A 17,596-nucleotide genomic window follows, 5' to 3' on the forward strand; every position below is an offset into this window, starting at 1 on the left:
GATGATATTATATTTTCACAAGTTTATAATAACTGTATATGATGACATATTGTTAGATTTCAATTGAATTGGTTTTTTTTTATTTTTACGATGAAAAAAATTGTTGTCATGGAAGCTTATTCTTTGTTATTTCCATTTTCGCTCTACACTTAGTTCAGTGAATATTTCTCTATATAAGTCTGATAAACTGAGGACCTGAGTTTGAGAGAAACATGTCGCTGCTTTACAATTCTCACTGAGCAAATTTTTTTTGTAACTTGATTTTAACCTTCAATATTTTCGAATTGGTTTCTTAAATTTTAGGATAGAAAGAAGAGGATACTGACCCAAAATCCATACGAAATGGTATACGATGTTCACAACTTACTTAAGTACAGTGACTAGATACTGACTAAATCGATAAATAGATGTCACTTTAATTATGGCAGCTATAAGTGCCATCTGCACGAAATTCAGTAGAACTAATGGTGACGTTATAGCATTTATTCTCCTTGTTTAAAATTCAATTTTAGCAATATAAATTCACAAATCTTGTATGCACTTGGCGGGAGCAACAAATAATATACGACAGTCTAAAATCTGCAGCCTGTTCGGTCATTTAATCAATTAACAGAAAGAAAATGTAGGAATGTCACATTTTCCATCTGTTCATTTAATAGCCGAACCAGTTCTCAATTGCCTGTTGAATCCCAAAATAGATTCTGAAGCAACGTATTGGCAATGAATCTAAAATCTCAATATTGATCTCCGCCAATGATCATCAATATGGGTCATAATTCATCTGGGCTATGCTCTTTATAACTTCTTCATCGTAACCGGACACTTGCAAAAGTTTTTATTGAAGGCGAAGATTCAATTACGTTGTTAAATGGAACAGCACTCGGTGTATTTAATTGAATCGTTGAAAGCAGCGTGCCGAGATTTCATTAGATTCCGAGATGATTCCTTCGTTTTAGCAATTATTCTAATACTTTGTAAAATATCGGTTAGTGAGTTTCGAAATCATAGTAACTTACTGAACTATTTGCCTGTCAATCAAGTTGTTTTCAATAAAAAGCATTTGAAATTATTCGAATATTAACTAAACCTAGATCTATGATTGAAATCGAAATCAAGATATGTATTTCGATGGTTTCGCTCGGAGAATAGTTGGACGTACAACAATTTTGGTCGAAATATATCGTTCCAAAACAAACATAAAGTTCATTTCGTCAGAAGGAACTGGAATAAGAACACTTCTAGCGACGTTTCGGAAACTTTCATTCACTTCTTCAGACTACTAAAAAAAGGCTAGTAAAAAAAGTAAATTAATTACAAATTGAAAGCATCAAATGAGAACATGGGCCATTTATTAGATAATAATAATTAATATTCATAAACGACATTACAATCATATGTACTTACACTTACAGGTTCTTTTTCCAGTAGTAGTGTACCTAATTATTTGTTTTTTATTGCAATTAGTTTATAAGTTATAATACAAACTTGTGTTTTCTTAAATTAAAACCATAAAAATTTCTGTAACAAATTGAACAGCTTATTTTTTCCTTTTCAAAAATATATAACATGATATATAAATGAATTTGTTGGGTATTTGATTTTTTTAATCGAAGCGACCAATATCATCATCAGATTCTTTAGGTTCTTCTTCCTTCTTTTTCTCTTCCCTGACTGGGGCTGCTTCAGCAGCAGCGCAGGAACTACCTCAATTTATTTGGGATGATTGTTCACTAACAAATTAAATAAAAGAAATTAATTGTATGAATAAGTTCAACAAATGATATGTGATATTATTGAACTATAAACTATAAAAAGCATAGAAAGTTTCAGTTTTACCCGTCAAATCAACCAAGCGCTATGATATATTTACTTCACATAAATAAAATATTCGGTGGCCACCAACATCTCCGGATTAAACACCGTTATATTTTTCCTGTGGTCACATTCAAAGAACAACATTCATCAATTTGAAAATGTTGAAGAAATCGAACAGTGTAAATCGGGATAACTTGGTTCACAGATTGTCATTGAAAAGCACTTGGTTGATTTTCCGTGTAAAACTGAAACTGTATGATTTTTATAGTCTGATGAGAAATTCATCAATCATGCTATATATTCTTCAGAAGGGAAAAATAAGCGGTTTTATTTGTTACAGAAATGTTTATGGTTTACATTAAAAAAAAACTTTTTCGTAGGTATTATAACTTAAAAACTTATTACAATAAAAAACAAAAGATTACACCAATAGATTCTACTGAAGAAAATTCCTGTAGCATATTTTTTTCATGTTTATAGCAGCAGTAATAAAGAACAAGTAAGAACTTTTCATTTCACGTCATTTTCCAATTTTCTCTTATACCTAGCTTGAAAACAATTGAATTTATGAGGTTGCGGTTTGAACCAGAATAATTATCTCAAAAATCTAGCCCGAAAATGTGCTATTCATTTTGTTCTTGCTTGAAAGGATTCTGAAATCCCATCACTAGAAAACGAATTTGGGACACCCGAAACACAATACAAGAAAAAATTTAACTGGACAAGACACTTCATCAACAACATTAACAATACATACATCTGTAATAATTTTCATTTTGAAACTATCTACCGAAAGAAACATCATGCGAGCAATATTTAGATAGATCAATCCATTCAAATTAATTCATTGATAGATATACGACTAGATTATCTTCAGAAATGCTTGGATTAAAGTCAACCAATTATTTGTTGTTGTTTCATTGATTATCTAATTTCATATTTCCTAGCGTTATATCAATACAAGACAGGTATTATAATCAAATGACGCTTCATTAAATATGCTTATTTCTCTAGTACCTTGGCTACGCCTCTCAGTAATGCATTTGAAAAGTCGTCTAAGCAGAGATTGCAAGTAAACAATTCCAACCACTTGTCACAATACTTCTGCAAAAATGTTTTCGAGAATGGAGTTTTCACAGATCAAAATAATATAAGGTAATTCAAATAATCAAGAAATTAATAGAGTTAATTTATTATATATCAAATTTTTTGTTCTTCATTTCAATTGTAAACATATCAAATTCCATAATTTAATTTCCGCACTGTCGAGATATATTTATGAAATCAAAAACATGGATTGACACGATGGCAATAAATATTTTCACCATTATTTCCTAACCATAATGGTTTGTGATTTGTCGAATATGATAATTTCTTGTGAAAAATGGGGAAAACGCCTAGAAAAGTACTCGCATTAGGTCAGGAGTTTTTGAACGGCCTTTCATTCACGCAAGTTTATATGATGTACAATGAAACTTTTTTTTCTTGATTGCTGGATTTTTTTTTAATTAATGAATTGTATTCTCGTGCTTGAAGGATGAATGCTGTGCAGCAACTGATATTTGGACCAAATTTAATGCAAATAGCTTTTACAGTTTCCAAGAAAATATCTGGACGGAATACGAACGAATAATGAGATTTTTTTCAGATCCCTTTATAGCTCACAAGCACCATTTATGAAATTTTAATTGGCAATTAAATTACGCCGCCGATACAGGCAATATTTTTTCGCATAGACATATTGGCTACTTCTATACAGAAATTATAGAGTGTTCATAATTAATATTCAAACATCAAAAAAATAATGACCAAAAGCTTCCTCAGTTCAAATGACACACTCAGTATTTCAATATCTTATTCAACGTAAAAATTAATTTCAAAACTATCTTTATAAGGTTTTCCTTCACCGTAACCTTATAGTTTTTCAGGGGATTCCATTTGAAATAAGAGTGTTTTTGGACATTATTTGTAGTTAATATTTGAATATCAATATATGATCGCAATCTGTATAATCCCGAGTATAATCCAGAATTAAAATGTTTTTTCTGTATAGAATTAGCCAATATTTTTTATATTTTTCTACTCAAAAAAACATTGTCTCTATCGGCTCGTAACTGGCTTCTTCATTAATTCCCAATTAAAAACTGCATATTTTCAATTTTTCGCCATATTCTTGTAATTGGAGCTTTTTAGGTATAATTTGATCTGAAGAAACTCATCATTTGAACTTGCCATTCCATTTTTAAATTCATATACATGATGTTTCGTTATGAATTGTAACTATGGTCTATCTCTTTAATTTCGAACACCCTGTATATATGACAATAATTTTGAATTGTGCTTCTGACTACCCTGTACACATCGCAAGAAATATTTTCAAAACATCTTTATTTATACCCTTAAAATGAATTCCGCGTCTGTCATGGACCACCCGGTATATTATCGTTTGATACCGTTGCCGGCTCAAAATTCGAAAATTACAGACATTGTGACGGAATGATTAATTCAGGGAACAAGCGCTCAAAATATCGGCTAGTTATATACTAAGTATCCGTCTCAATTATTCATATCTTCACGCAAAGGAAGAAGCCTAATTAAAGACGATCAATTGAATTTTCGCGTTCAAAGGCTTATGCATATTTAATGATGGTGACGGATCGACGATATGCCCTCATGTTCATTCGATCGATGTTTAGGGTACAGTCCAAGGCCGAAAATATTACGAATCCGATCGATTTCGATGAAACGTTCTATTCTCAACTTGCCGCTTGAATTTCAACTAAAAATAGATGTTAATATCTTGTATTAGCAGAATCGTTGACCGTGTACGACTCCAGAATTGCAATTAGTATTGTGACCAAGTCATGGTCTGTGCTGCATTGGGATGTTGGCCCCACGACATTAGAATTGCAATTAGATGATGAGGACTTCACAGCGATTTGTTGAACTTGAAGAAGAGGTTTATCATCGAAACGATATCCACGGTCCGGTCAATATGTGTTTTTAACAGTTTTGGGATTTTTGGTTTCTTCGTTTTGATACGTTTTTGGGGTATTGAATCCGAATTTGAAGTTTGACATACAAATTTCGTGACGGAACATTGAAAAAAATGCAAAAAAATAGTAAAAAATTTCATTCTTTGCCGGTTTTTTGCATGTAACTAAGAAAATATCAATTTTGCGCAAATGACCTGCCCTCGGACCTTGCTCATACAAAAACAATGTTATGAAAAAAATTTCCCACAATTTTTTTTTTGGTTTTTGGTTCGGTGAACCATCGTGGCTCGAACGATAGTTGGAAATTGGCGCATGTATTTTATTTGTCTTTATAAAAACCCAATTCACCCACTCCAAAACTCTGATGTACTATTAATTGCATGTCTTCTACTCAATAATTTGTTCTTTCAATACGACCCAGATGGTTTTAAAGTATTTAAACTATAATGCCATCATCACTTAAGAAAATTTTCAAAATCAATTTTTGAAATTTAGTTTAGTTTCTTTATATTTGATTTCAATGAATATATTGAGGAAATAAAACTATCGCATTATTTAAATAATAGGGTACTCAAAACAGTATTTCTGTATAGGTCATCCACGAAGAATTGTAATATGCAAAAACCGCAAAAAAATTTAATTGTTTACATTTTTTTTTTGCCTTTTTTTCAATGTCGTCTAGAAATATTGGTGGCAAACCTCAATTTTGAATTCAACTCCTCGAAAAAATATATAAATCGAAGAAATCAAAACTACCCCAAAAAGTGGGTTTCAGCGGAGAAAGATAAAATCTGGATCTTTTGATCCAGAACGGTTTATCGGACAAAAAACTCAATGGAAGAAAGTTGGAAGAAATTTTATAAATGTACATACTTTTGTTTATTCATGGGAAGGTTATTCACGAAAAATTTATATTTTCCGAGTTATATGCAAAAAACCGTAAAAAAACGAATTTTTTTCAACTTATTTTTTGGTGGCAAACTTCAGATTCTGATTCAGCATCCCAAAAAATATATATATAATCGAAGAAATCAAAAATACCCTAAAACTTTCCCGTGAGTGGCTCCTGTGAGAACAAATTCACTGGACTAACTAAAATGGATATTTGATATAATGAATAATTATATTTTTTCATAATTTTGGTGATCATATGAGTTATAGATTTGTTGATTGTGTTCATTCAAATTGGAGGAATGCGATGAAATAATCTTTCAAAACTTAATGCTCTGGTTAGGTTGAACCGAAGATGGAACAGTGCACAGTTTCGAGTGTACTGAATCTCGCCTTTTTCAAAATGTTTGGTTATTTGTAATTTTCTGATTAATTTATATGACTGAAATGAAGGCCTTTATCATTATTATTGTTATTAACACATAAAATAAACGTAACGGCCAAAAAACAACTACACTAATTCAGTTCGCAAGTCATCTTCGTATTTTTGCAGGATATAGGATAAACCGAGGGATAAGCAAAGGTACATTCCAAAAATATTGGAAAAATAATTGCTTCAAAAACATCTAAATTCTGGGATAAGATTGGCAAGGCAGTCAATTGCTCGTGTGAAATTATGAATGCGGCAGGAAAACTATATTATTTGTGACATATCTTGAAAAACTCTATAAATCCAAGACGATCCAAGAGCTTTCTGGGCTAATGAGAATATAAGAAGTAATTATAATTTTTTTAATCTTAAAAACTGGTACCAAGGTAATTTCAACATCAACAGGAAAATATACGCTCACACTTGAGTCTACATGAAATAAATCCTTGAATTCTATTCAACGAATTACGTGGTATTCAGGTTTAGAATGATATATTTGATATGGTGTACTCTTCTCTGCTATATAATTAATTCGTTGGCATCTTAATGAAAATAAGCGGCATCCACAGGAAATCTACAACCATCAAAATATTTCAAGAATCCACATCGGAAATGTTGAGCAATATTTTAGTAGGCGATAGAACCCCACAAAATAAGGGGGGTTTTTCCTATATGATCATTTCATTCAGGGTGCTACAACTTTCAGAAGAGGGCTTACGATAATAGGTTTTTCATTAATAACTGTGACCGAGACCAGTGGCGTACCCAAGGGGGGATAAGGGGGATATATCCCCACCAGGAATATTCATCATATGTAACAACCTCATATATCACAATCTTTATTATGAGTAAGCAAACTTCTTTGGAAAAATTCTTCAAAAGAAGATCTGGGTACGCCACTGACCGAGACATAACGATTCGAATTTTGGGTACTATTTCAGAAAACCGAACAAAATACTAATGAGTTATTACTACTTTGCTTGTTTGATTTAATAATGATAGTTTTCAAAGAGTGAGTAACCCTTTTTTGAACATATTTTTTGTCATAATTTTTTTTCAGAAAAAAAAAACATAAGTTAAGACGGTTCCTCAACTTTTCTGGTTTTCGACAAATTCTGGAAATTAACTCTCTTTTGGTGTTAATTCCTAATACACAATTATGGAGATATTTACTTAACCGTTACGTCATAATCGGACGCCATGACACCATGAATAGATGAAAATCAGTGTTAATGTAACGGTCAGACTAAGCAGCAAAAATGAATTTGACAATCCCCCGGACAAGCGGGTTTTTTGTACTACCTTTAATAATTTTTAATGCGAGTTATAAAACGCATGTGTTATCCACAAGTTCATGAGATTTTCTCAATAAAGTACTCTGTGGAATAAGCGGAAATAAAGAACCATTGTATGAATTTTGTGGAGTTTTTGATCGAATAGGGGTGACGGACATGAGCGACATATTGAGAAATAAAAGTTGTAGCATGTGTTGCACTCCTATATAAAACTATTATGGTGCAATGTTAGGTAGCCCACCAACTGATCGCTCCATTGATTCACCCCTACTTTAACTGTCACGACAATTACCAACCCCAAGTTCATTCATTATGTACGTTTTTCTCATTGGCGAATCGTTGTTTGATGGAGTTGTTGAAATATCACACTCGCTGCTATTGAACGTAATCGAGCTGGAATTTCATGAGTCCATTTGTTCTATATTTCACTCGAACGGCAAGAAGATTTATAATAACACTGAACATGAAAAAATTAGATGAATTTTTATTGAAGAATGAACATATGAATGATATAACTTTCCAAACAAACATTTATTTTGACATGAAAATATTATGCAGAAAGTCTTGTCAAGATGTGAAATTAAAAATAAAGACATACAAACGTATTTTGAATTCTTGCATGAGGTAGAAAAGGGCGGTAAATGAGAGGAACTTTTGATTGCTTCATAGTTAAACTTTGGCAGATCACGAGAATGCAACGTGGTATAAACCCCTCTTAAGAGAAATTAACTGTTTATTTCATTGTAAAGAGAATGATATGCCATTAACGATAGAAAACGATATCAGCCAAATTGTCGCCACGACTCGGTTGCAGTACCATATACTTTTTATAAAACTTTTCATAAACATCTCTAAGGTCTTGAATCGATTACGGAACGTTGGCATAGAACTTTGAATTCCATAACTGTTAAATTCAAGATCTTGGTGGCCAATTGTGATCACATGGCAAGATTGTGATTGTTTCGTTGCGTAGCGCCGTTTTGAAAATGAACGTCCACATCGATATTTTCCAATTCCGGCCATATGAAATCATTAATCTCATCCTTCTTCTTCTTGATGTGCCTTCTCCGTCAATGAAGGTTGGATATCACCATGGCATATTCCTCTCTGCTTTCGGCGGTTCTCTCATCCTAATTCCAAAGGTTGACGAGGAATAGACAAACCTGGGTGTTCGTTAACACAACTGGCTACAGCAACAATATTCTTAGTTGTTTTTGAGCGAACACACGGTTTCCATTCTTCACATCACTAACTTGTCATAACACCTCAAATTTTTCCATCAATTTCACTATTGTCGGTCGAGAAGGTGCATTAGGATGACCAGAAAGTGCTTTAGTTTTGCGAACTGTGACTGCAACTTGTCACCTTTTTTGCAGTGAATTTTAACAATTTCAATGCGTTTGTTCCAAGGTTAGTTCACTTTTAGTATTCGCGTAGTGTTTATTTGTCAAATATCAAAAGTTTACAGATAGAGGGTTATTTAAAATGACAACCCTTATTGAAAAACCTTTGTCGATAACAAATTGAGATTTTCTTCGATAATATTAACATTTCGGGAAAAATATTCGTCTGAATAGTTGGATGATAAGATGATGGACAGAATAAAATGATAAACCAACTTATATGCACTGAAAATCAATTTTTTCGATCATTTTTTCCTTGTTATTTGATTGACTCGGCCTTTACTTGATGGGTATCCATTTAAATTAATATCAATTTCCACTGTTCAAACACTGGAAATAAATTAAGAATAACCTTCATTCAATACTAATTCATTCTGGAATATAATTTGGTAAAGCAAGTTTTTTATTGTTGTATCGATTCAGTGAATTTGAATTTGGGGTAAGTACCTGAATACCTGAATTTATTTTTGTTACAAATGATAACAATTCATTATCGTCTAATAAGACAATGAGGATAAGGATAACAAGAAATAAGATCGAATCGAAAATTTCCAGGGAAATATTATACATACCAAGAAGTAAATCGATTCAATACAAGAAGGAACTTTAAGTTCCGATCAGAAGCATATTTTATCATGTTTATATCTGTATAGGTAAACATAACAAAATCAAAAGCAAGCCCATTTGGGGCTGATTCCATATGATCCAAAAGAAAAAGCGAATTACCGTCTAAAGGCTCAAAACAGTTGACATTCCACTAACAACGCGAACTTCGGAAAAACCTTCATTTAATACTAATTCATTCTGGAATACCTATAATTCGGTAAAGCAAGTTTTTTATTGTTGTATTGATTCATTGAATTTGAATTTGGGGTGAGTACCTGAATTTATTTTCGTTACAAATGATGACACAATTCAACATCGTCTAATAAGGAAATGAGGATAATAACATACCTATAAGATCGAATCGAAAATTTCCAGGGAAATATCATACATACCAAGAAGTAAATCGATTCAATACAAGAAGGAACTTCAATTTCCGATCGGAAGCATATTTTATTATGTTTATATCTGTATAGGTAAACATAACAAAATCAAAAGCAAGCCCATTTGGGGCTAATCCCATATGATCCAAAAGAAAAAGCGTATTACCGTCTAAAGGCTCAAAACAGTTGACATTCCACCAACAACGCGAACTTCGGAAAAACCTTCATTTCCACGTGAGGAACGGCCACACAAAACAACGGGAGGCGATGTTCTAGACAACACAAACAAAACGTCGTCCCCCAACTCACACTCACGACGTTAGAACCTCGACTGACAACTTCTCTAGAACGACCGAAGCGGTTGGCCGATCGTACGACAGAAGGAACTACATACATATAGGTAATTGAATTTCGTCTGTTCATGTGCCAATTATGTATTGGTAAAATATTTGATGCATTCGGTCCTTACTTGATAGAAATTCATTTTCAAATTAAACAAAACAGACTTAATTTTCACCTCTCACGAATACAATTTTAAAAAAATTTTTCTAAATAAACATATACATCTTTTTCTTCAAATATTATTGGCTTAAGTCAGTGAGAAAAATTTTGGATCGGTAGGTTTCTACCTAGGGCGTAGAAATAGGAGTATGTACTAAGTGTAATTATCCACCACACAAACAAACTTTCACTAAGACAACAGTTTTGTGTCAAAAAATATGTCTTGTTTTATTAATCAAGTGCGCCCCTAAAATTTGGCGCCCCGGCAAAATGTCCGGTTTGCCGGTCCTGGCGGCGGCCCTTGCATAGTTAAACAAAATCGAAATCAGCAAGAAAGTTGAACTAATTTTCATCTAGGGCCCCGATGGTCCATTCGATAATTTTTGATATCGATACCAAAACATCGATTATAAAATTTGGGATTTATCACAAAATAGATAGAGAGACTTCCTCGAAAGCCGGTTCTGTCATTAGATCCTTGGTTGATCGCAGATGCCACGATCGATAGAAAAACATGAGCACATGCGAAGAAACAATGAGGAGACATCCGCGAAAAGACGTTAGGAACGACCTTGATTACGCACATATTCTTCAAATAGAAGATGAAATCACCAAATCAAGAAGCGCAAACAGTCATCGGATAACAAGGTTGATCCTGATGGATTCTGGCTGGTGAAGCATTATCGATTGATGTTCAGACAATGGCTTCCGACCTCAAGGTCACGAGGAAGTTACTTGCCCTCCATTTTTAGAGATGAAAATTTTATTTCCTCATTTCCGTCGTCCAAAAGTTTTCCCTATTCCTTAATAAAGTTGATACTATTCTAGATTTTTTCGAGATCACGTTATTTTTTCAAACGAGCTATTATTATAGTGATGATCTGTGGTCAAGAATGAATGATGAAGATATAGTCTGGAGACCTTCAGAAGCTAATTATTTTAAGGAAAATCTGTTCGTTCCGAACTTCGTATGATGTTTTATATCGTGCAACCATCAACTTCTTGGTCTCAACCAGAGATGACCTTCGAGAACATCTCCACGAGCTTTTCTGGCAATAAACTTGACGAGCGACTCGAAAAATCAGTTGAAATGAATCAGCGGAAGTACGCAAGAACTCCCTCATTATAAATAATTGTGAGATCATTGTCTTGCTAATGTGAAAAAAAGGCAGCGTAAATTTAGTATTTGCGTTTATACTATTAATGTTACTATCGGCTCTTTTCATGAATAAATAATAAATAGTACACGAGTAAAATAGTGTAGACAAGGTGTTTCATATTTCTTGGCCAAGAGGCCAAGGTTTCTATGGATGTAGTATGAATCGTTTAGAAACAAATCCCGAAGAAGATACTCAGGACATCTTAATGAAATTCGGCTCAAGGCCTCAAGGGTAGTGTAGTGTGTAGGTGTAATTTTTATGGAAAATATTTTTATATTTCATTCAGCGGGTAAAATATCATAAGAAATTTCTTGAGTTGTCTTTGTCCTGACGTGAATATATGAGCAGGATGTCGATATCTATTGTCGTGTTATCATTTCTGTTATTCATTCACCTAAATAAATATTTTGAATAAGTTGATATGATTTTAACATTTCTTTCGAACTTTTATTTGGAAAATATTGTTTCCAGATATCTATCAAATTTATATATTTATTACTCTTACTTTCAAGTACTTAATGCGAGGGATTACTCGAAATATTTTCACTGTCAAAAGTATTAAACAGTAACAAGTAATGTATCAATTGAAGCAATTCAACAGGATCAAGCATAACCTCACTCCAAATTTTGTTTGACTATTTGCATTATGTATTTTCTTCCATATCAAAGAATATCTGAACTGATGCTTTCGAAAAATTATTTTTTTGGAATTTGTTCGATTGATTTTCATTTTTTGAAATTTGTGGTTTTGGAGCCAGAAAGAACAATGATTGTATAACTATCGATTAAAATGCGAATGGCAGTCATCTGAAAAAGTTTTTGATTTGACGACCGACGTCGAATTTCTTCCATTGGTCATCATCATAGCTTTTGAAAGTTTATAAATTTGTCGATAAAATTTCATCACTCTCGGTTTACTGCAAATCTCTTACATTTTCCATGTTTCTTCCAAAATATTTAAGATTTCTGTTGACCAACGTATGCTAATTTCATACATTTTGACTTTTTTGAGTGCTGGTTCACTGATGACTAATTCTTCCACAAATTATATTCTTCCCGTAAATACGGTAATATCAAAACTTAAAATTTTCAGGCTATGTTAGAATCTCAAGTGTAGCTTCGTTGATGATGGGAAAAATCCAAATTAGTGCTCCGTATATGTATATATGGACTTTCAATATTTATTTGATTTCAAAACTACAGATTCCAAAGAAATGAAGTTTCATGCAAAATTTCATGTTGATTGTGTAACGATAAGCAGAAAAAAATCATGAAGAATTCCGATAAAAAATTATCCAACATTTCTGTTACCACAAAACCGATGAAGTTAAGATACTGGGTTTAGATATAAAATAACAATTGCAAGCTTTGTGCGAAATTTTGATTTGATTACATCCTTAGAATTATATAAATTCGAGAAGAATATCGAAAAAAATATATTTCAGTGACAACCTAACGGCATGAGATTTTATTAATGCATATAGAAAAACAATTTCAAGTTAAATGTGAAATTTCATGATGATCGAGTTAACAGAATGATAGGAAATGCAAGCAGTATATTGAAAAAAATGACTAAATATTGTCGTAAAAAAAGATCCAACTATCTCGATTTTAGATAAAATTTTTCGGTTTTCAGAAGGACCGTATCAACAAAATGCCTCCTCCAGATAAACTCACCAACAAAAATGATGTCTTCGAAATCACATGTCATAAATATCCTATATCCCGTCGCCAGTGGTTCTTTCGAATTAGTTTATTTTTTCCAACTGTCAAATTCGTTCATGAAAAATTGTTTAGAATATTCAGTTTATCAACATACCGCCGTAGGGAAATTTAAAATTGAATTTTCCAAACAATTAAGGCATATAAAATCATGCTCGGGCCAATTAGGCTATTGTATTTTTAATAGTTATGGTTGAGTGAATGTAGTTATGTTTTTTTCAATGCATTTTCCAATATTGATATTTTAGAATTTCCGACATTCGATGACAAATTATGAAAATTGTCAGAAGGTTTTCGTTAAATTTTTTTAGGACTAGTTTAAAGGTTTCTTTATGTTGAAAATAAAATAAACAAATCATTTCTCTGTCGCTAGGGAGGCTTGCCACGCGTGAGTCATACATGTTCACATACAGCATATCCGCCTAGATTGTAGCGAAAAAATCTCAACGTGTCGTTAATAATAGCCCGTGTATATTTTCTATATTGTGCAATGGACCAAGGGGTACCGTCGAACCGATCAATTTGAATGATCTTTGAACGGTCGAACGAAGGTCATGAATGGAAAAATGACCTAGATTCGATTTCGTTCTAGATGAACCGCTAACTTTTAGCTTGATTTAACCGAATGCAATTACTCATTTATGAGCGGAATTAATTGAAAAAAATGGCAATGAGATAAGTATCTTGGAAGAGAAGGAGCAACTCAGTCGAAAATTATTCGAAAAAATTGTGAATGTTTTTGCTTGCTTGTTCATCTGCCCAGATAGTCTAAACATTCAAGATATCTGAGTTATACATTAATACAAGTTATATCAATACAACAAACCTACAAGAAAACAATGAAGATCCCTAGCGTAGGATAACCATCAAGTCAAGTGAAAACTGATTAGACCAAGGAAAGAAATCTCTTAATTTATTGAACAGTCCGGCCCTGAATACCTTCAGCATTACATTATATTATGCTTTGTCGAATTTTCTAAACAAATATCGCAATTTTTGGAGAATTGCGTTTTAAGATTTGTAAGGAGCTATTGAAAAAAAAAAAAAAAATATATATATATATATATATATATATATATATATATATATATATATATATATATATATATGTGCTTAGCTGAACTTTTAAATAACTTAATTTGTCGATGCCACAAGTGATTTGAGATTTGACAGAAAGATAAAATCACATCTTTTAAAAACTTATCTTTTTTAAGGATCGGCATGAGAACAGTATTGACTTGTATAAGTTTATCTACATAACGATAGAGGCCAGAGGGGCAATGTGATATATAAATGATTCAATTGAACAGGGTTCTGAACTCACCTCTTTATTATTTTTTCCACTCTGGTAGTGGCATGATCAAATGGGTATATAAATGAGTGATATATTCAAGAATGAAATATATTTTAGTTCTGGCAGAATGTAACGACAATATACAGTGGGCGTCAAAATTATGGAACAAGATAATTTTCTCAGAAGAAAAATATTTGCCAACAAAATCCTGAAACAGGTCAATTTTTGTTTCACTTTTATCGAATGTTATGCATTTTTGTTGCAACCTGTGCCATCCCCATCAACCCTCTAAATTTTTTGAATAGGGAAAGTGGGTCATTTGGTACTTTTTTGGCAAGGTCTTTGTATCTTCTTGACAGGCGTGCAGAAATTTTCAAGGAAAAATTTTTTTTTTTGAAAAATTAGTTAGTTCAAAAAAGTTTTCAGTATGTACACTTTGTTATGGCTCATTCACTTTGAGAAGATGGTACCTTATGAAATTTGTCAATTTGTCAGAAATCTTTCTTTGAATTGAAACATTTTATAGAAAAGTTTCAACTTCTGTAGAAACGTACTAAGAACATGCCTACTGAAGCGCACATTCTAATTTTTCACGTGAGGGGGTTGAAAGGGGTTGAAAGCTGTGCATGAACTAAACTGTAATGGTCGACTTTCATTCGGTGATAAATTTCATCAGGTACCATAGTCTACAAGTAAATGAGCCGTGACAAAGTGCACATACTGAAAAACCTCTTTGAACTAACTAATTTTTGGAAAATCAAATTTTTTTCTTGAAAATTTCTGCACGCCTGTGAAGAAGATACAAAGACCTTGCCAAAAAAGTACCATATGACCCACTTTCCCTATTCAAAAAATTTAGAGGGTTGATGGGGATGTCACAGCGTGCAACAAAAATCCTTCAAAAATGCCCAAAAATTTGGTAAAAGTGAAAGAAAAATTGACCTGTTACAGGATTTTGTTGCCAAATATTTTTCTTCTGAGAAAATGAGTTTGTTCCATAATTTTGACGCGCACTGTATAAACTAACGAATTATTTTTTCATTCTTTCCTTCATAACTCAGGTGAAGAGTAATTATTGTAGGAGAATGAAATTTGTGAAAATTTTTTCAATATAGGTAAGCGAAAACATGTTTGAAAAAGATTTTTAGTCCTCCGATGAGCCTTTTGCAACAATAATCACCCATTGGATCTCATGAATCTCTCAACCAACTTGGTTGTTCCTTCACAACCTATAATTTGATACGAATCTATATAACCTTGGTAATTGCTCCAACAAACAGTCTGACATTTTTACTGCCAGGCCCTGATGTTCTGGTATGATCCGATCGCAGGTTAATGCACCTTTACTTTCTTCGAGAGATGTGAACAAAAATGATGAAGAATATCAGTGCATCACGATGACGTGTTGAAATTTTCGATTTTAAAGATCGTTTTTATGAAAACCTAATAGGTGGTCCTTCAGCAGCTTCTTCCATCAGTATTGGTGGAATAGTATTATATTTCACGCTTTTGCACAAGATTATCGACCACCGAAAAGTAAGAGTGCATGTCAATTGCTTCTTCACATATTACATCATATTATTTTGTTAGGTCTTGAAGAGTTGCATGAAAAACAATAGCGATCAATAGATTTTTCGATACACAGGAAATATTTGTTGATTTCGCGAATATTTTTTGATTATTGATTTATATTTACATTTCTCAATCGCAAATCATGTAAACAAAAAAACAAATGCCGACCTTGTAGAACACACAGCAATGGCAAATTATATGGTCATCCAAAGACTACGTATTAACATCAGTTGAATGGCGAGTTGAACTAGCGCATAAAAATAAATACTAATTAGGACAATTCATTGAGGAAGATTACGGTTTCACGTTTGAAGACGCATCAACTGTAGAAGGTTCTCCGTTTGTGGTTGTTGTAACCTTTTCGATTTAGCAGTAGAGGCCAGCTTTATTTAATTTCAGGTATATCTTTAAGTGATTTTAATAAGTGATGGTAATTAGTATTTCGAAATGAAACGATTGAGGTTAATGCGGTACTCGAAGGAGCAGAAGAGAACTAAATATTATCAAGCTGATAATGAGTGATTAATGGTTATGTAAATTAAGGCCAGGAAGCTTGAGAGGTCCATCATTCTTCATATTGGACGGTCAGATAGATAACTTTACTGACAATTACCGGAACAAATACAATTTCTTGCACCATATTAATGTTCTTTTTATTTCATTCATTGCGTCCCTTTTTTAGGGAACAACCAATTAACAGTTTTAGAGTTGTATATACATAAATTTTTTGATTAGATGCTACAACTGCTAGCACCTATAGTACGAGTAGATATTCATATATAGAAGTAGTAAATATAACTGTGACTTTCTTAGACGTCATTTCATATTATTTTTAGAGCTATGTATCTTTCAAGAAATTCAGTTCATAGCCTACATCTTATTTCACATAAAAAAGGTTGAATGTTGATTTCATAGCTCGACAGAGTTAAAAAATTCATCCGACGCTCACATATAATGGCGGTTAGCATCTTCAGAGGATCCTTAATCGTAGATCGTAACTGAATAATGGATTTCCTCGAAGTGTTTGTTGTTTTTCGGATAGGGTATTTATAATCTCTTCTAGTTGTCGAGTTCGATTTATCGTAGGTAACCTGGATTTATGATCGATTGGTGTCTCTTTTCTCCTGTTGATGGTATTCCATAGTTTTCACATTCATTTTTCATTTGTAGCTCTTTATGGTTGAGAGATGTTCATCGAATGCGAACATATCCGTTAAATCCAATAGACCACATCGTTCGTGTTCCCGGGTCATCTTAGACCTACCTCCTCTAGCTATCTTTCTGGAAAGCGAGGCGACCAGATGGTCTCTAAGGGTAGCAAGGGGACGAGAAATGGAAACTGGGGACTACTCAAGGCATCTTCGCATTCTAAAGGAATGCAAAGAGCTCCTGGATGTGTCACCAAGGCAACTAGAGTTTCTGAAAAACTTCAACTTAGTCGTGAGCAAGGACTAATGAAGTAGTGGTTTTTCCTAGAGGGTCTTCGGTAAGAATACCGAAGACCTCTCATATTTAGTATTCGAGCCATCGG

At 32.9% G+C, this 17,596-nt stretch overlaps 1 protein-coding gene across 5 annotated transcripts in view; it reads right to left on the reverse strand.

The window, feature by feature from the left end:
- The window catches only part of LOC123677177, a 136,592-nt gene that overhangs the window by 65,376 nt on the left and 53,620 nt on the right, over positions 1-17,596 (reverse strand). Inside the window, exons 1-2 of one of the 5 annotated variants that reach the window (XM_045613741.1) lie at positions 10,039-10,147; positions 9,557-9,612 (exon numbers count right to left, since the gene is read on the reverse strand). The exons of 1 other annotated variant lie outside the window; for it this stretch is intronic. The gene's annotated coding sequence lies outside the window, so the exon portion shown is untranslated. Of the gene's footprint in view, positions 1-9,402; positions 9,424-9,556; positions 9,613-9,828; positions 9,958-9,982; positions 10,174-17,596 lie in introns of those variants that run through there. 3 more of the 5 variants (XM_045613740.1, XM_045613743.1, XM_045613744.1) reach the window with 3 other exon arrangements.

Source organism: Harmonia axyridis, chromosome 3 (assembly GCF_914767665.1).
Source record: "Harmonia axyridis chromosome 3, icHarAxyr1.1, whole genome shotgun sequence".
NCBI lineage: Eukaryota > Metazoa > Arthropoda > Insecta > Coleoptera > Coccinellidae > Harmonia > Harmonia axyridis.